This window comes from Podarcis filfolensis (assembly GCF_964270895.1).
Source record: "Podarcis filfolensis genome assembly, chromosome: 6".
In the NCBI taxonomy this organism is placed as follows: domain Eukaryota; kingdom Metazoa; phylum Chordata; class Lepidosauria; order Squamata; family Lacertidae; genus Podarcis; species Podarcis filfolensis.
The window spans coordinates 83,950,079-83,971,059 of record NC_139609.1 but is presented as its reverse complement, the minus strand read 5'-3'; the positions used below and the strand labels follow the sequence as shown (position 1 = coordinate 83,971,059).

At 43.8% G+C, this 20,981-nt stretch overlaps 1 long non-coding RNA gene across 1 annotated transcript in view; it reads left to right on the top strand.

The window, feature by feature from the left end:
- The window catches only part of LOC310764837, a 392,409-nt gene that overhangs the window by 239,609 nt on the left and 131,819 nt on the right, over nucleotides 1-20,981 (top strand). The gene's annotated exons all lie outside the window — the stretch shown is intronic.

The following is a 20,981-nucleotide window of genomic DNA, read 5'->3' as shown; positions in this document are numbered from 1 at the left end:
TCAGCAGGTGCCTTCTGTTTCAACTTTTAAACACCTTCTGCAAAACTGTCTATTCTATCAGGTAATTAAGAATGCATCTTTTCATAATATCTGATTTCCAATTTTGACTTTCTTACATGGTTTTTATTGCGAGGTTTTCTGTGTAGCTGTCATGAACCTCTTTGATATACACTGTGATAGATGGACCAATGGACTGACTGAGTCCTACTCTTTGGAGAAGTTCACAGAACATTTCCAAGATAGTATGAGGCAAGCTTGGGAGAGGTTTTATTTTTTAAAATAAATAAATAAATAAATAAATAAATAAATAAATAAATAAATAAATGGTATTGAGAAAGTGGTACGTTTATAGTTTGATGGAATCCAATAATACTATTCTGTCTAGCCAATCACCTACCATGTATTCTCAACTTTTCATTCTTTTGCATTAGAATACAAGATTTACTTGAAACAATCTGGTGGTTTTTTTCCTACTAGGAAGGGTTGGTCATACCTGGATTGTTAAACCGCACTGCCATATCCTTCAACATTCCTCAGATGAAAATAGGAGTATTTCTCACTTTGCCCCACAACTGGTCCTCCTCCACCCCCCATTTTTGTGTGTGTCCATGCCCCCCCCCATAGAGAATTTCCTATCAGAAGAAAGTTGAGTGTAACCAGTGCTACACCCATGGGACCCAGCACACATACCCTCCCCTGCCCTGAGAAAACTCCTTAATCCCAATTTTATTCTTTGGTAGATTTACAAAAAGAAAAGCACACACTAATAAATAAATTTTAGAAAGGGGCAAAATTATATGTGGATGCACAAAGCATTTTTTTAAAATAAAAAAAAGACTCCTTGTGCCCTGCTCCCCCTTTCCTCCCACCCAGGGTGGCCTTGCCCAGAGCCGTCTTTCTATTGGGCTAACTGGCGCGTTGCACCAGGGCGCTGGCCTCTCAGGGGCACCCCAGAGAGTGGGAGAGCTGCGTGGCTTTGCCAGTGTCTTCCCCTTTCCCTGCACGCCTGCCAGCTGTGCCCCATCAACCATATGGCTGGCGGGCGTGCAGCTTGCCTCTCAAGCCTCCGCGGGAGGAGAGTAATCCCTGCAGAGGCTTAGGATGGAAGCTGCGCCCCACCAACTATATGGTTGGCGGGTGTGAAGCTTGCCTCCCAAGCCTTCGTGGGAGGAAAGCGATCCCCGCAGAGGCTTGGGAAAAGGTCAACAACACTGGGAAAGGGGGGGCACTGGAGGGATCTTTGCACCACGGTGCCGGATATGCTTAAGACGGCCCTGGCCTTGCCTGCCCCTTAGAGCCAGTGTGTCATGTGGGGCTGGGCCTTGGCAGCGGCAGCCTCTCCTCCTCCCCTGCCCCTCCCAAGGGAGGAGACTCCCTCACAGCCTCTGCAGCTACCATCGTCATCGCTTGGGACAAGCACTGGCTCATCCTCTTCCCCAAGTTTGGCACTGGCGGGGAAACCAGGGACATTTTGGGATCAATCGTTTTCCAAATTCCAGTGTTGCTTCAAAATTACCGTATTTTTCGCCCCATAGGGCGCACCGGCCCATAGGACGCACCTAGTTTTTTGGGCAGGAAATAAAGAATTTTTTTTTATTCCCCCCCCCCCAGGCACGGGGCTGGGGCAGGGGAAGCTAGGGCTTCCCCTGACCCCAGCACCCAGAACAGGCTGCTCTCCGCAAGCCGTGGGAGCCCTCCCATGGCTTGTGGAGAGCTACCCGAAGCCCAGGCATGACTGCTCAGCGTGTCCGGGCTTCAGGATAAGAGGCAGCCCTGCGCAAGCCATGGGAGGGCTCCCGCGGCTTGCGCAGAGCTACCCGAAGCCCAGGTGTGACTGCTCAGTGCGCCTGGGCTTCGGGGTGCAGGCAGCTCTGTGCAAGCCGTGGGAGCCCGGCAGGAACTCCCGCGGGCTCCCAAGGCTTGCGGATAGCTTCCTGAAGCCTGGAAAGCGAGAGGGGTCGGTGCGCACCGACCCCTCTCGCTCTCCAGGCTTCAGCGAAAGCCTGCATTTGCCCCATAGGACGCACACACATTTCCCCTTCATTTTTGGAGGGGAAAAAGTATGTCCTATAGGGCGAAAAATACGGTAGTTTATGTGATGCAGCTGGACTATGTTTTTTATTATTATTATAAAAAAATCACTTTGCCAAACACTAACATTGTTGTTATGGTCCAACACATTCTAACCACCTTTTCTCGTCGCTTTCTTCTTTCCCTTCATTGCTGTTTTATAGGTTGTAACAACCCACAATATTCTACTTATGGCTACCCATGATGTCACCGCATAGAATCGTGACATTATTGGCAGTGAAGGCAAGCAAGGCCCAGGGGCAGTGAGGGCATAGAAAGGGGCATCAAGAAGTGGCAGCAGGCAGAGTAATAAAAGGGTGCACCAAAGCAATGCTAACATTTTAAAAATGAACTTGCTAAACTTCTGAGAACTGAAGGATCCTTCCAGCTTGCGATCATGAATATGACGCAGTGAGTAGTTTTAGCTCAGCGCTAATTTTCACTTAGCTGTAATCCAGCCTGAGCCCTCAGGATAGAGTAGCAAGTAAATCTTAACTAACTAAAACTATCATTGGCTGCGAACCTATGCACTTTGTGGAACAAGCCGCTTCTTGCCAGCTAATTAAAATGAGCCTAAAATGAGCCTCAATTGCTAAATTATATCAAAGTTCAACTCTCAGCGGAGTGTTAATTAAACTTCGCTAAACTTAAGAAGATAGCTGGATAGGTTGGCTCTATATCCGGTAGACAGATTTCGGAAGACCTTAGTTCATCTACCCACGCATTAAGAAGTAGCACTACTCTGTGCTTCACCCTTCAATTTTTTAGAAGCTTTCTTCCCCTGAGAAAGTGGCCTTTGTTTTTCTGCCTCATTTGCACGATGATTTAGATTTTATTTTTATTTTTTTAAAAAAGGATGGGTGCAGGGTTCAGCTTTCATTAGCGGTATGAGATGGCCAAGGGTTGTGTGTGTGTGTGTGTGTGTGTGTGTGTTATTTTCCATTAAGAACATCGCCAGCTCTCTGCAGCCTCTGGAGCTGGTTGGAGGTATGGTTTGAAGATATAGGAGTATAAGCAGCCCTGGGTCTCATCAGTGCTCAGATGGGAAACTGCTTGGGATGGGAACCGATCAGTGCTCAGATGGGAACCGCAGGTCTTTATTTATCAGATTTCCTCCAAGGAGCTCAACTTGGTTTCCCTGCCTCTCCATTTGATCCCTGCAGCAACCCTGTGAGGTAAGGTAAAGGTAAAGGGACCCCTGACCATTAGGTCCAGTCGTGACCGACTCTGGGGTTGCGGCGCTCATCTCGCTTTATTTGCCGAGGGAGCCGGCGTACAGCTTCTGGATCGTGTGGCCAGCATGACTAAGCTGCTTCTGGCAAACCAGAGCAGCGCATGGAAACGCCGTTTACCTTCCCGCCGGAGCGGTACCTATTTATCTACTTGCACTTTGCCGTGCTTTCGAACTGCTAGGTTGGCAGGAGCAGGGACCGAGCAACAGGAGATCACCCCGTCGTGGGGGTTCGAACTGCCGACCTTCTGATTGGCAAGCCCTAGGCTCAGTGGTTTAGACCACAGCGCCACCCGCGTCCCTACCCTGTGAGGTAGGTTCAGCTAAAAGACAGTGACTGGTCCAAAATCACCCAGTGAGCTTCAGGGAGGAATGGGGATTTGAACGTTGGTCTCCCAGGTCCAGCGCTCTAACCACTACACCACATTGGATCCCATGATGGGGAAAAAGGTTGACCAGAAATGGAAGAAAATAAATTAAAATAAAATCAAACAAACCCCTGGAGGAGTTAGAATCATAGAATTGGAAAGGACCCTGAGGATAATCTAACCCAGGGGTCAGCAGCGTTTTCTGAGGCCGGTCCGGTCCACTCCCCGGCAGACCTCTCAGTGCACACATGCTATTTCTGTCACTCTTCCAACCTGGAAGTCAGTCTCCGTGGTGAGAAAAAAATATATGGCAAGATATATATATATATATATATATATATATATATATATATATATAGTGGTACCTAAGGTTACAAACTTAATTCGTTCCAGAGGTCCGTTCTTAACCTGAAACTGTTCTTAACCTGAGGCACGCTTTTGCTAATGGGGCCTCCTGCTGCTGCTGCCAGTGCACAATTTCCATTCTCATCCTGGGGCAAAGTTCGCAACCCGGAGCAACTACTTCCGGGTTAGCGGACTTTGTAACCCAAAGCGTTTGTAACCTGTGGTGCCACTGTATATATAATGGGGATTGAACCTGCAACCTTGGCATTATCAGCACCATGCTCTTACCAGCGGAGCTATCCAGTAGGTTATGTCTCATGATATCATTCTCTAAGCTTTAACTGAGGGATGGGAAGCCAGGGAAACTTCTTTTTTTTTTAAGTGAAGTCCTTTGTTTTAAAAACAAAGAGGTTACCACTGTGATTTCTTTAAAAGCAAAGAAGACTTTACTAATCGACAGCTGTTGGGTACGTGGCAAAGCAACCTCTACAGGCAACCTTAGCTGAGGAAGTGACAGGACTTTTCATTAAGTGGGACCATCAAGGATGTAGAGAGATGATTTGTAGAATGAAAATGAGGGCACTCACATACACCCCTCTGCCACCGCAGGATTAAGGCCAGTGCAACAAAAAACCTGGCACACCACCCAAGAGAAATTATCCAATTTTTTCGTTTCCCTTTGCAAATTTTAGAATTTAATCTCTTTCTTTTTTCATTCATTGATAGATAATGGTTTGATAGAAGAAGAAAAATGTGGGGTGGGTTTTTTTGGCGCAGCATTACTAAGATGACTAGATTCAAATCTTCAAGCGCAGCAGAGTTCTGAAGACCTAAAATTAGCATTCAGCCTTAATGCACATAGTTATCTGAAGCAATGCAATGTTTTGCTTTTTAGCATACATTTTGAAATATGTTTGGCATAAATACAGATATTGAATAATCTACCAGGATTTTCTAGGCTTTCCTTTCACTGTGGGTCATATTCCTCATCGAATGGATGAGGAATACTATGCCGTCGGGTGGGGGAGTGGAATTAGACATCTTTATGCAATTCTACTCAGAACTAAACCCTATTGAATTCAGTGGGACTTACACCCAGGTAAAGTGGCGCTAGGACTACAACCTGAACACGTTAAAAGTTTGAAATCTTAATATGCTTACATCATGCAAAGATAGCAAATGCCCCTTTCCTCCAAATATGTACCCTGTGTAGCCACTGATGGCTAGAAGGTGCTTGCTTACCTAAACGTTGATGGCTGGTAGCTAACAGCTAATTAGATAATAATAATATAATAATAATTTATTATTTGTACCCCGCCCATCTGGTTGGGTCTCCCCAGCCACTCTGGGCAGCTTCCAACAAAAATTAAAAATACATTAAAATGTCACACATTAAAAACTTCCCTGAACAGGGCTGCCTTCAGATGTCTTCTAAATGTTAGGTAGTTGTTTATCTCTTTGACATCTGATGGGAGGGTGTTCCACAGGGTGGGCGCCACTACCGAGAAGGTCCTCTGCCTGGTTCCCTGTAGCTTTGCTTCTCGCAGTGAGGGAACCGCCAGAAGGCCCTCGGCGCTGGACCTCATGCTAAGATGAAAGCTGAAGCACAAAACTTTGGGCGCTATTCAGCTAGGTTTTACTCAGGAGTAGACCCACTGAAGTGGATGAACATGACAGAATTAGGACAATTACTTTCAGTAAGACAATTACTTTCAGTGAGTTGAGTACCACCCTTTGAGTTATTTGAATGTGATGAGTGAAGGAGAAAGAGGTAGGACTTTTGCAGCTGGAAGAGACTGTTGTGCTTGCAGGGTGCGTGTGTGATACAGGCATAGTGTCTATCTTTGAGGAAATGGAGGCATTTCAAAAGTCTAGGTATTTATGCAGCCACTTTCCCCCCAATGTTGCACTTGCATATTTTAAAGTAAACAGAAACTGCAAAGCACAACAGTTCTCTGATACTCTGTCCTCCCAGGGAGCTCCCCACCAGGTTGGGATGACACATCACACAGCAATATGCTGAGGCCTTCTTTCCTCTCATCACTGATAGCATTTAGTCCTTCTTCATTGCATGTGATGTTTCTTTGCCAGGCAATTATATTGAATGGCAATGGGAGACAAGGTAAGATTTAGGAAGCTGTCTTCTAAAAGTCAGACGATCAGTCCGCCTGGTTCAATATTATCTACCCTAGCCAGCAGTGTACGCATGGACTGCACCTTTCCAGGGCTTCAGACAATTCCCCTATCTGCTGGGGATTGAACTTGGGATGTCCTGCACTGCCATTGAGCTACAGTTCTTCTCCAGCACTTGGATCAAGGTGGGGAAATGTGATGAGCAAGAGAACAGAGAACTTTTCAGGAAGATGCCATTTTCGGGTGGCTGCCTACAGTCAAGAGCAATGGATAGTATTACCTTGGAACTTCTTAACACACAAAGAAGTGGAGGGGAGCCATGAAAGCATGATGCTACAAGTTGCGGCAGGAGGGTTACTCCAGATGATCCCCTGAGTCCCTTCCAGTTCTTGGGATCATGTACCTGTGGGGGGTAGAATGCATAAGAGCAAGGTTGGCTAGGAAATGGCTTGGATGAACACCACAATTGGTTAAGCACCATGATTAGCATAGCCAAAGAAGTTGCTCTGTGCCGTAGAGCAACTGGGTGGGCCTTTCCGCCACCCCACCTAGCTGCTAGGTAGGAGAACTATAGCCAGAGAAGTGTGTGAAAGCTAGAGACATGCTTGTTCTGTGCTAGATCCAAAGCTGCAACTAATGGAGAAGCAAAGTTTTCAGGGTGTTAAATGCTGTGAGCCCCACCATCTTATACTCAGCTTGTATATACAGTCGTACTTTGGTTTTTGAACAGCTTAGTTCTCGAACTTTTTGCCTCCCAAATGCAGCAAACCTAGAAGTGAGAGTTCCGGTTTGTGAACTATTTTTGAAAGCCGAATGTCTGACAGGGCTTCCGATTGGCCGCAGGAGCTTCCTGCAGCCATTCAGAAGCTGTGCTTTGGTTTCTGAACGTTTTGGAAGTCGAATGGACTTCCAGAATGGATTCCGTTCGACTTCCGGGGTATGATTGCATGTGTAAACAAAACCACACATCCTAAAGACACACCTCAGTCTCTGCTGACCTTCATTCCAAGGAAGCCAAACCTGGAACCCCAGGAATCTCTCCCAACTCAGAGATTAGGGTGACATGTAACAATATGTTGGTTTGGCCAACAGAAAAACAAGCAGATATACAAAGGTTTTGCCCCGCACCAGGGGTCTGAGTAGTTATTCCCCTCACCCAGGACTATGCCTTTCACTTCCCGATATCTCTCCCTGTTTTTATCGCCATCATTTGTGGCAATATGCCACCTTTAATCAAAGTTAAGCTGATTTCAGCATGCACACTATTTTCTGTGGCTCATTAAGTTCCTCCCATTTGAAATGCTCTTCATTTATATGTGAATCATGTAAAACTACACTGAGCACAATTGCTATTTCCATGGTATCCGGATTCCCCACATCCCCAAACAGCATAAGCTATGGTCACGATCATTTTCTTTTTCTTCCTTCCTCTGGGTTATCGGGACCACCAGGAGGCCCTTTAGAAAAGGAGGAGGGGGAGTTTATTTATTTTTAACAGTTGGAAAACCAGTTGGCATGTTTTGCTACACACACACACACACACACACACACTGGCAGAAAGACCCCTGCAAACAAAAAAAGGCATAAAGGAAACAGGGAGCAGTCAGGCTATAGAAATTGCTATCAGTTCATTTGCCAATGAATTTAAAACAGCTTCTCTGTATATTTAAAGCAATGTAAATCACGCAGCAGCAGGTCACTCTCTTGACTCAAATTCCCCGAGAAAGCCACTTGTTGTGAACATAAACTGCTTTCTTACAATTTAAGGTGTGTCATGACATACAACTACTTCTCCCCCTTAGGAGGCAGAATGGGGGCCAACAGAAAGCATCTCGAAACTGCTAGCCAATCAAAAATGGATACCAACGGCTGCTATTGTGCAGGAGAGAGAGGGGGGGAGTGGGGGGGGACATATCTCTAACATACTGCAGAGTTGAAGGACCCACTCTGAAAAATGATGCAAGAAAGGAACTCAGCATTCAATGTTTGCCTCACTTTCTTCCAGCATTGAAACCAGGCAATGGAGACACAGTGAAACTATTTCATTGGCATATAGTCAAGGCTGTGCATATCAGATATGAAAACCGGAACCTGCAAAGAATAATATGATTGGGTTTTTTTGTGTTTTTTAAAAAAATCTATTGGAATGCAAATGCTATAGGCAAACCAAAGCTCAGCTCAGGTGGACCACTCTCCCCTTGATTGCATGAGCTGCACATGGTAAAATATTGCATGGGGGCGGGGATTGCATGCAGAATTTTTATGTTGTGTACTCCAGCTAAGAACATGTAAACCACCCTGAGACCTTCAGGTATAGGGCAGTATATAAATTCAACAATTAATAATAAGAAGAAGAACATAAAAGCAGTCCTGCTGACTCAGACCTAAGTTCTTTTTTAAAAAATATAATTTTTATTAACAAACCAATCAAATCACATTAATTCCAAATTACAGAGCCAATTTTTTAAATTTTTGTTGGGGGTACCCATGCTTCGAGCTCAGAAAGGGATCCAATCCAATCATCTCTATTGCTGCTGCTTTGATGTTCACAGTTCTGTCCAAATAATAGTCACATTTCTATCCATTCTTCTCTTTATTGTTTTCCTTATCTTCTTGTTGTTATCGTATATTTTTCCTTTCTTTGTGACCTCTGATAGTCTCCACAAGCGAGTTGAAAACAAACGTATTATAGTCCTGTGTGGATTATTTCATTTCTCCAAGAGCCATATTCAAACAGACAGACGCCATTTCCACACTTCCGTACAAAACAATCTTAACGTCTGCCCATAAATCTCCACAGGCCTGTCACTCCTTCCTCGATCTTCTTAGGGGGTTCTGCCAGGTCATACTCAGTCCAATATGATAACAAAGCCATTGGCCTCCTCCCCCTCGATCGTAAATCTTGGAACAAAGCCTGCCTCTAACGAGTCTCTTTTTATAAACTGCGTCATTCCAAAAGCCTTTCATTCCTTTCCAGATATTCCAAAACCATGTCTTTGGTTAGTAATTCATTTCCACACAGTTCTTAATCATCCCGCTTATAATCAATTGTTACAAAGGTTCTTCTGGGGGGGGGAATTGTTAGGTAATCACATAAGAAAAAAAAGAAAAGTCCCCCCCTTTCCGTCCCATTCCAACATACCAACAGCTTTGATGTGTCTTCTTGATATATTTTTCTGTTAAATCCAGCCCGTCGCGCAACTTCACAGAGGTCACTTCACATAGCAGTCTTAACTCCCGTTCGTCACTCAAAACATGTGCATTTGCTGCTCTTTAATTGTTTATTTTGAGCTGCTGCAACCAGGCGTGCTATCAGAGACAGCGTCAGGGAGAGCCATAAACCCACACAAGGGCTGTGCACCTAGTGCCCTCACCCCCTGCATCTTTCGAACTCGGGGGTGATTTATCGTCAACCGCAGGCGAAGGCAGTGTTTCCCCATTCCCTGGGGTAACAAAGGGAGGCTGCATACTCCCATACTCTTAATTACCTCGTGTGAGCCGGAGAGATGGTATTGTCGGCCATCTTCCAATGCGCCCCTAGCGGTCCCCCTCGACTCAGACCTAAGTTCTATTGAGTCTAGCATTCTGTTCCCTGCAGTGACCAACCAGATGCCTATGGGAAGCTCACAAGCAGGACCTGAGTATGAAAGCCCTCTCCTGTTGTTGCTCCCCAGGGAAATATTCAGAGACACACTGGGTGTTCTGGAGGTAACATCACCACCACCACCACCACCACCACCATTCATTACCTGCCCTTCTCCCAAAGGTCCCATGGAGGGTTGCAACGTTAGAACACAGTATTTAAAAATACAATTAAAAGCAAGTCACAATCACAAATATAAGGTGGGTCCTAAAAATATACACCTCAAGTGTCAAGGGGGTAAAGAGATACACATCTTCTGGAGAATACTGAAGACATAAGGAAGCTACCAGATGTGGGGAGGGTGCTCCATTACTTAGGGCCTGCCACAGAGAATTTCATCGCCAAGGCAGCCAGCCCCCTGAGCCTCTGAGGGTGAAGGAACTACCAAAATGAGCCCCTCTACTGTAGGGAAGGGGGTGGTTTTCATGGCAAGTAGCAACTGATAGCATTGTTCTCCATCAATTTGTCCAACACCCTTTTGAAACCATCTAACGACAGGAAGTGAGAGCTGGACCATAAAGGAGGCTGATCGCCGAAGAATTGATGCTTTTGATTTATGGTGCTGGAGGAGACTCTTGAGAGTCCCATGGACTGCAAGAAGATCAAACGTATCCATTCTTAAGGAAATCAGCCCTGAGTGCTCACTGGAAGGACACATCCTGAAGCTGAGGCTCCAATACTTTGGCCACCTCATGAGAAGAGAAGACTCGCTGGAAAAGACCCTGATGTTGGGAAAGATGGAGGGCACAAAGAGAAGGGGACGACAGAGGATGAGATGGTTGGACAGTGTTCTCGAAGCTACCAGCATGAGTTTGACCAAACTGCAGGAGGCAGTGGAAGACAGGAGTGCCTGGTGTGCTCTGGTCCATGGGGTCACGAAGAGTCGGACATGACTAAACGACTAAACAACAACAAACTTGACAGCCATGGCTACCTACATCTTGCAATAGTGAAAACCATAGTTTATGTGTGATGTGAAGTAGCATTTAATTTTGCCTGCTCTGAATCTCCCACTGGCTATTGGATGACCTTGAGTTCTATGGGAGAAAAACATTTCCCCACCCACTTTCTCCCTGCTGTGGGCATAATTTTATACACCTCTCCACACACCCCTTATCATTTTCCTCACCCTCTTTTGAAAGAAAGGACACTCACAAACGATCCTCAGCCTCCTCAAAAATAAAGCAAGTGCAACTAATCCTCAGCACCTGACCTGAATCTATGGGAATTTCACTAAATTTTTCTCGCCACCTTTGATCATTTTGAATGCAGTTTCTTTTCTCATTAACTGATGGAGAATGGTTAAAGTAACGAAGCAAGATACAATCTCAGTACAGGACTAATAACAAATGGACAAAGTACATTAGGAACCATTTCTTGAAATAAGGGGCATATGACTCTCACATGATGTTCCTCTGTTTTCTTCAGGTGAGGAAACTGCTCTAGAGAAGAGAATCATGCACATGCTTTCCTGGATGCATGAGGTTCCTTTAACTGGAGATGCCAGGGACCTTTTGCATCCAATTCACCTGCTCTATTCCTGGGTTATGCCCCTTCCTCTATCTGCCTAGCAACATTGCTCTCCCTATCCCTTATTTCTCTGTCTTTCTTTCTGGTATGCTTGGGAAACCCCCAACTTCTTCTCTCCTCTTTTTCTACAATCTGCACGATATAATCAAACTTAGGCACTTTTCTGTCCCATTGATTTAAGCACATGCTTTAAACTCTCTTAGTGAAATCAATGGAACTTAGCATTGCTTTAGTTTTGTCTAAATCCTGCTTGTAATATTCACTATAGACCTGACAATAGTGTAACCTTCATTCATCCATGACCACATCAGAGAAACTGCCTCATTTCTCTTGATCCCCATTTTCTGCCCTGCTGTGGAACTTGTGTGTGTTTACCAAAAAATGGAGGCAGACCTGGGTTACCAGTTCTTGTGTTCCCAGAGGTTCTGAATCCAGTGTTGTTATGCTTCTTGTTTACATCAGGTTTTGGTTCAACTGGTGCAACCAAAAAAAAGAGTCTCATTTGAAGGTCTACTATTGCCTCCCCCATTCCACCGTTAGACTGTGAGGGTTTCATTTTCCATCCACTCAGCCTCATCTTGCCTGATGACGTGTTCCAGAGCTTGCAGATTATTTTGTGATATTTTGATTGGGCTACCAACCATGCTGTAGCTATCAACTCTGCGTTACAAAGATGTCTGCAAACGAGACATGAAGGCTGGCAATATCAACTCCACCATGTGGGGATCCCTTGCAGATGACTGCAGGGCCTGGAGACAGACAATCCAGAGGAGGAATGACCACTGGGAGGAGGGCAGAGAGAAGAAATGTCATGGTGCATCTGCAGCAGCACAACCAAACGCCTTCATCTGCCCCAGCTGTGACAAAGCATGTCTCTCGCATTGGTCTCTGCAGCTACAGCCGGCACTATAACTCTCCAGCAGTTTGACTTCATCTTCAAAGGCACACTCCTCCATTGTCTCCCAAGACAGACAGATGCCAGCAATATATCAGCTAGGGATGTATAGATCTCCACTAGCCATGATGGCTATGCACTGCCTCTACAACTGGAGGCAGCAGTGCTGGAAACGACAGGAGGTGAGATTCCTCTTGTGCTTGGGTTCTGCATCTGAGTGGCAACAGTGAAAATAGGATCGTGGACAAGTTGAGCCATTGGCCTGATTCAAGCAGGCTCTTCTTACATTCTTAAGGATCTGTTAGGCCCCCCCACTCTCAGTTTCTCATTTGTTGAATTCTTCACATTTTTACATCAGTCTGAGAATTTTTTTTTAAAGCCCCAATAAAAATTCATCAGTGCTTAATTGCAAATTTCTCTTAATATGCACATTTTGTGTGTGTGTGTGTATGTGCAATTTCCACCCGTATATTCATTTTTATGTATATTTGACCCCAATATTTTTGCACACATTTCTTGGCTGCAAATTGGAGAAGTGCAAATTTTGAAGGATAAGTTGTCTTTTGATTCATCTACTGTGTGAATTAGATAGCTTGCTTTGAATGTGAACTGATTCAAATTTCTCCACCATCCCTACTCCAAGCACACTCTTCAAGTCTGTTTCATACTGCTGTTTTCCTATGAGAAAAAGCAACATGCATTAAAATGAAGGAAGGGGAGCTGCAAGTGCTAAAGCCCTTGTATTACTGGAAGTCTCTGCATGTGGATGAAAAGCTCAAAATATGCATATTATTTGCCTGGATGCTAAATGCTTCAGCTACAAAAAGTTCTGCCATTTTATTAGTATTCAGCAGTTGAGCTAAACAATGCTCTGCAAGTCTTTAAGGGCTGCCAGGGGCTAGTTCATGTTGGAAAGTCTTGTTTTGCTTTGCTTTTTTAAATAATTTCAACAGATGAGTCTTCTTGCTAAAAAGGGTTGGCGATTCTTTTTCACTAATAATGATAGCAATAATAGCAATAATAATAATACATTAGGCAGAAATGTTGGCTGCGGACAAAGAGATGGAAAGGGAAATTTGACAGTTTGTGAATATTAAAGGCACTTTCTTGATCTAACACTCAATAATTGCTAGCTAAAAGTAATGTACATCGAGGGGAAATGACTAATGCACACATACTGTATACTATTGATAGCAGGTTGTATCCCATGCTAGTTGTACTCTGAGCAGGCCCATTGGAATTAATGGTCATGACAAATTTGTCCTATTAATTTCAATGGGTCTAGTCATGTAGAACTTAATTGGGGATGACACAATGCTATGACACAATGGAGTGGATCCAAAGGAGTAAGGCTCCTTTGGATCAGGGAAGGGAAACAAACACACTGATTGTTGTAAACTACTCTGGAAACCAAGCTTTATGTGGAATGATTGAGGGCAGAGGCAGTTTTAGGGTAGCCTGACCGGTGCTTTTGCACTGGGTGCTGCACTGCAGGGAGCGTCACAACAATGCTGTAGAACAGAGGTGGTGGTGGTGGGCAAATTTTAGCATTGCACAGGGTGCCACTGAAATCTGAGAGCCCAAAGTCTGCCACTGGTTGAGGGAGTTGGGTATGTTGAGCCTGCAGAAGAGAACACTGAGAGGTGATATTGATAGCCATCTTCAAATATCTGAAGGGCTGTCACATGGAAGGTGGAGCAAGCTGTAATATATGTGAGTGCCTGCATATGAAAGCTTCTGCTGTCATTGATAGCATTTCAAATTTCCCAGCTGAGGCGGTTGTGCCATTTTGCTTTACGTTAGGACCTAGAGTCAAGTATTGCAGGAGGTGGGGATACAAAGGGAACCAATTGTCTTGGACCCAAAGTTCTGAAGAGTGATCTCAGAAGAGATGCTCATAGTCAGAGTTTGTGCCTCTCAGTCCCACATCCAGATAGTGAACTGGTCTGAGAACCTCCTATTGGGGGTTCTCCTGGGCTGCCTGTAGACATGAACTACACCAATGAATCCATTTGGGTCCTATGTGGGAAGATGCTTTATATTGAGTCAAAATATTGGTCAATCTAGGCCAGTGCTTTCTACACTGACTAGCAATAGCTCTCCAGAATTTCAGACAAGGAGTCTTTCGCAGGTCTACCTGGAGATGCCATGGACTGACCTGTGACCTTCTGCATGCAAAGTAGATGTTCTATCACTGTGCTATGACACCTTCCTACTGGAAGACTGCCCAGATTTCAGAGATGATCTGGCAAAATTATGCTTCAGGCAGGCCTGCAACTATGTCCAGTTTCCAAATAAAACCAGAATGGTTGTAGTTCTCTACTCATTTGCCATGTACCTGTGTATTTTCACTGGTGACGGTAGCTGCTTCGGCTGCATCAGGGTTAAGAGGAGGTTGTGTAACTTGGGTTTCTTTACAGCCTAACAGAAAAACTTGAAAAAAACATCTCTATAAATAAAATATTTTCCAATTTACTAAGCACCACAGCATATTTCATTTCACACAAAATGTGCCAAACTTATCAGGTAACTAATTTGTAAACACGTATAGATGTAGGGCAAATTACAAAGGGAAGAAGTATGAAGCCCAATGGAATTCTGTTTTGATAATTTAAAAAAATACCTAGCAACACAGGAATATAGAAAGCCAACCTGTATACCAAGTCAGACCACTGATCCACCAAACTCCAGCACACAGAAGAGAGGTTTTTCTACAGTGGTTCCCCTAATTATGGAACTCAGTTCTGCATTATGTCAGGCCAGCTCCCTCTTCAGCCTTTTTAAAACGGGTCTTAAAATTTCACCTCTATACCTTGGCTTTTAGGGATTAATTTAGGATGCTGGATGTTATGCTGCTGATTTAAGTGAATTACTTTGTGTTGCATTGTATTATGTCTGTCTGTCTCTCCTTATCTACCTGTCTTAGGGGTAATGTAATTTGAGCAGTTAATGTTCATAACAACCAGCCATTTATCAGTTCACATAGGGAATCTGCTGATGAAGATGGAATCTTCCACATTTCCTGGTCGTTATATGTACTCTCCAAAGGAATCTGCATTGCTTGACCGCATTTTATATATTCTCTGGCTAATATGCATAATCCCCAACCAGCCTCAGTGGAATGTGCATATCTCAACATTCTCTAGTCATTATGCATAACCCCCCACCTCTTTCTTTCACTCTAGCTTTAGATGTTTTATTGATATGTGCTTATTTGATTGTAAAACAGCTTCGAAAAGGAGTTTTGTTGACAAGAAGCAATACGTAAGCCCAATCAACCAATGAGCAAACTAGCTAGCAAGCAATAAGTAAACACCCAGCAGCCAACCACACATGGTCAGTGAGGAGATTGCTTTTGGCTTGGTGGGTTCTGGGCTACACAGGCCTCTTCTCAGATCATCAATGACAATAATCTCTTTTAGCATTAAAACCCAAGTGATGTAGCGGTCAGAAAATTGCAGTTAGGACAAAGACACCTATTCAAATTCTTGCTCAGACACACAAACCCTGCCTACATGACCTTGGGGCATCTAACCTAGAGTGTTACTTTGAAGATAAAAGGAGGAAGGACAAATCTACTACATACTGCCCCAAACTCTTTGGAATGAAGGTTCAGACAGATATATGTATGCTAGCAGTGTAAGTGAGATCAGGACTGCTGCTTCAGTGCTCATCTGTACTACAAACTGGAACAAGAATTCAGATTAGTTTGATTGTCCTGAAAATGTCCCCCCCCCCCAATTAAATCAACATCAACCATGGAGATGCTGGTTTTCTGAGGGTTGTTGTGACTCTTACGTGGTAGGAGGCCCTTTCCGAAGTCTCTTGTTTGGGATGAATGCCGGTGAAACCAGTTTGCCCCACTTTACACACATGGCATCTTGGCACATCTCATTATCAGCTCATATTTACAAAGTAAACTACATACATAAATGTGTTCAGGATGGAGATCTAACGAGCAATATTTGCTTAGACAACATTACCATCTGTCCAGTGATATTAGCCACTAATCACTTTGGCTTGGGGAAGTAATATTCTCCTTGAAGTGCAAGCCAAACTGGGGAAAGTGCTGGATTTCACCTTTGGCAGATATGCTTAACTAAAGTTGATTGTCAATCAGGGAAGATTCAGGGCGGGAGATTATAAGCCACATCGAAGAACCACAGTCATTCTGTGCTGCTTTTTTTCTTCCTGGTAATGCTATTCCTGCTCTTTAACAGGGTTGAATTTGCTTCTTTCTCTCTCTCATAGGGAAAGGGTGTTGGGGAATCACATGGGCAGGAATGCTTAATGGGAGGGGAGCAATCTGGATGTCATTGAATCCTGCTCCACCCATCCACCTTCTTTTGCAGCACCCAGCCTCACTCCCTCTACAATGTGGGCTTTTCCAGGGGCTAAGAATTTTTTTGGGAGGCAGCGGGGGGGGGGGGGGGAGACTTGATTGGCTTTTGAGATGTCCCCTTTTCACTTGCTCCACACTGTAGGATTCTTTGATTCATATGCACATTAACACCCACCGCAAAACAATTTAGGGCCCAAATCATCATCTTCATCACCATTACAGTACATCTGTAGGCAGCCCTGTTTAGGGAAGTTTTTAATGTGTGACATTTTAATGTATTTTTAATCTTTGTTGGAAGCCACTCAGAGTGGCTGGGGAAACCCAGCGAGATGGGCAAATAATATATTATTATTATTATTATTATTATTATTATTATTATTATTATCATAACCTTCTGTTTCTTACAAAAATAATATACATCAACAATATTATCACTATGTTCCATGCAATGGTGGAGTTTGTAAATCTTTGGTAATATGGCACTCTGAGCAAGGTCAAAATTTGGTGACCCCAAATGGATCTTCTCTGTTATGGGTTCTCTCAATTTTGTACCCCCTCGGCTTGGTGCCGTGTGTGTGTGGGGGGGGGACCCACCTGCATCACCCTAAATCCACATTGTTCCAAGAGAGAAAGTGGAGGTTTAGTCGAGGGTATCTAGAACATTTTTTTGATGCATCAAGATTTGAACACACAGTTCCTACTTGTGCCACCTATTCTCACATATGTTTATGGGAAATAAGTCCCTCTGAGTCTAGTGGAGTTGAGTCACAAGTAAACACACACAGGAATTTATGAACTACAACACCTATCATCTCTGACAATGGGCTTTGCTGGCAGGGGATGATGGGAACTGTAGTTCAAACCACGTGGAAGGCCACAGGTTCTTCACCCTTGCCCTTCATCTTCCCATGCACAATGTGGAAAGCCAACTTCTTGAAAAACCAGTCATTTCATCTAACTGATAGTGAATAGTCATGTAGCTAAGAAAGTTAAAAATTCAGCAAGACTAGAAACTTGCAACTCAAGACGAGAGAAATGTGATGAGATGAAAGGAGCTGGCAGCTTGGGAACGAGAAAGGAACCAAGGTTTGTGTTACCCAAAAGTAAGCAGAATTATTAAGGCCCTTAGGAACAAATTAGGATCATAGAACACAGAGGGTAAGTTTGGGATTGATTCCTCTTTAAAAAAAAAAGAGAGCAAACTTCAAGCATCTTACTCAAAGCCATCCTCTGAAGCCAATGGGATTACTTTAAAGGAAAGGTGGTGTTGGGGCTGCAACCTTTGAGGTTAATGTTTCAAAGCACTTCCCCAAGTGATTTAGAAATCACCCTGAACACTATTGATGCAAAGCTGTATTTTATTGTAAAGTTGTAAAAGGGAACAGTTGCTGGGAAAGAATTTATGGTAAATTGAAATGTGTCCTTCTACCCTTTGCTTGTTCTTTTGTTAGCTGTATACTGAAAGTTTTGAAACAGTCTGCTTGATGCAGAGAATGCATTGATCGTGTATTTATGGCACAAAATTATTTTTGCTAGACCCCAACTCAATCTAGTCCCTGATTTAGGCTGACCCAGGAAACATTTGATCCAGCTTCAATCCAGTCTAGAATCTATTTGTGGGATCAGGTTAATATTTAATTACAGGTGTTTAAACCCTAAATAAACATATGGTTGGGAGGGGGAAGAAGGATATGAAATAACTCCTTATCCCAACCACAACCCCACCATGAATGAGAGCAAGAGGATTCAATCCTGTGCTTTGAAAGCACATTTCCTGCAATGAAGTCACTTGTGAAGAAGCATGCTACGTTCCTCAAGACTGAATTCTCCCCAGATCTCTCTGGGCAGAGGGACTCAACGTAGGGCAATATGGATACCATCAAATTGGCCCTATTAGGCGGTGGGGCAGAGTCAGCCCAGCGATTGTACATTGCATGCTTCTGAACAAGAAATAGAAACAAAGATATGTTTCTGGAAATCCATGTATTCTGATTAGAGAATGTGCATATTGCCCAGAGCATGTACAAAACGCTGTCAGAATATGCACATTGCTCAAGGACTGCTGGAGATTATGCATAATGGTCAGAGAATGTACGAAATTCAGCTGAGATATGCACATTTCACGAAGTGTGTTGGAGCTTATGTATATTGACCAGGAAATATATATAATTCCCTCTTCATGTAAGAATCATGCACACATTATCCAAGAGGTCTGTTGAATGTGCATAATGGGCAGTTAAGCACATTGACTGCTTAACTTTCATTGCATCTCTCTCTCTCTCTCTCTCTCTCTCTCTCTCTCTCTCTCATCTATCATCTATCTATCATCTATAAACACACACACACACACGGACACACACACACACACAAATGTATAGAGTCTGATAACAAAAAGTTCTCTGGACAGCTTACAATAAGTGAGTGTGAAAACAATTCAAATATAAAATACAACATTAAGCCAAAAATGCAGCAGGAAAATAAAACCCACAAGAACCCAAAAGTTAAAATATAGATTTGAAAACCTAGAGAACCAGACTACATGAATTATTTCATGTAGTCTGTGAAACAAAAAGGCTTCACCTGATACCAGGTGAACCTCTCTGGGAAGCTTATTCCATAACCAGAGTACCACTATTAAAAAGTCCTCTCCTCGGTGGTTACCCACCTCACTTCATTCAGCAGTAAACCTTAGAGCAGGATGCCCAAAGAAGATGTTAAGGTTCAGGTAAGCAAATGTGGGAGAAGGCATTCTTTCAGGTAGCCCAATCCCAATTCATTTGGGACTTTAGCAGTTAAAACTAACTAGCACTTTAAATCAAACCTGGAAACAGGCTAGGGGCCAGTGCAGCTGACAAAACACTCTATTCCACAGCTACAGTTTCTGAATCATTTTTTAAAGGCCATGTATATTACAATAAGGGACGCGGGTGGTGCTGTGGGTTAAAACCACAGAGCCTAGGACTTGCCGATCAGAAGGTCAGTGGTTTGAATCCCCACGACATGGTGATCTCCCGTTGCTTAGTCCCTGCTCCTGCCAACCTAGCAGTTCGAAAGCATGTCAAGTGCAAGTAGATAAGTAGGTACCGCTCCTGTGGGAAGGTAAATGGCGTTTCCGTGTGCTGCTCTGGTTCGCCAGAAGCTACTTAGTCATGCTGGCCACATGACCCGGAAGCTGTACGCCGGCTGCCATGGGCAATAAAGCGAGATGAGAGCCGCAATCCCAGAGTCGGTCATGACTGGACCTAATGGTCAGGGGTCCCTTTACCTTTACTATATTACAATAGTCTAAATAAGTTGTTACTGAATTATGGGTAATTGTGGTCACAGCTAGCATATTAGCCTAAGCTGATAAAAGGTGCTTCAGGCCTGCAGAGGTCACTTGAACCTTTAATGGTAGTTGTGGATCAATAAGCACCTCAAGACTGTGAGCATGATCATTTAGGGGAAGTGAAACCCTAGCATTTAGGGGAAGTGCTGAACATCTGTTTCCTAGCACAATTCCAAAGAACTGTCCTTTACACCCAGGCCTAGACAGCCTCTGCCTAGTACACTTGTAGGGTTATCTTCTCCAATTTGAATCTGGCTAACTGCTAAGTTCCTCTTTGTAAGTCTTGCTCAGAGTACCCTCATTTTCAGAGGCACAATAGGTAGCAATGAAGAGTTGGGTCTTTTCGGATTTTGCACCTCATCTTTGGAATTCCTTCCCTTATTCATTCACCAAATGTGTTTGCTGATGGTTGCTTAGCAGACATGTAAAGATCTTACGATATTGGATCTATGAATTCTGTCATTCTGTGTTTTGTTTGTTTTATCTACCTGCTTGCTGCATTTGTATCCTGCTTTTCCCCTAAGTTGCTCAAAGTGTTGTACAAGGTTCTCCTCTCACCTCCATTTTTATCTTCACAACAGTCCCACGAGGCTGAGAGATAGCCCAAGATGATTCTGTGAGTTTATGGCTGAGTGGAGTCTACTACCCTCATCTCTGCCACCTTAGTCCAATACTCTAACCATTGCATTGCACTGTTTTCAATTTCACTGTGGATCTTAGTGTGTTATTATTTTTACATAAGTATTTAACCACCTTGGGAATCTTTGAACGAGAGGTAGGCCGTAAACATGTTAATAATAAATGAACACTCCCTGTTGCCTCTTTCAAAGACTTAAACAGATGTTAACCTTATTTATGTCAGTGGCTGGAAGGATGTGATACAGAAAGACTGAATAATTGTTCAGATATGGGGAGGGGGGGGGAGCTAAACTAAAAGAGCCAGCCTTCTAATGCAACTGTAAGCGCAAAGATTGCCATTGTCAGATTTCGTCAGTAGCTCTTACACAGCACACATTAAGGAAATAAATTCCTGCATCACCTGGTAACATTTCCAAACAAGAGCCACTAGGCAGTGCACTAAGAGTATAACCTCGCC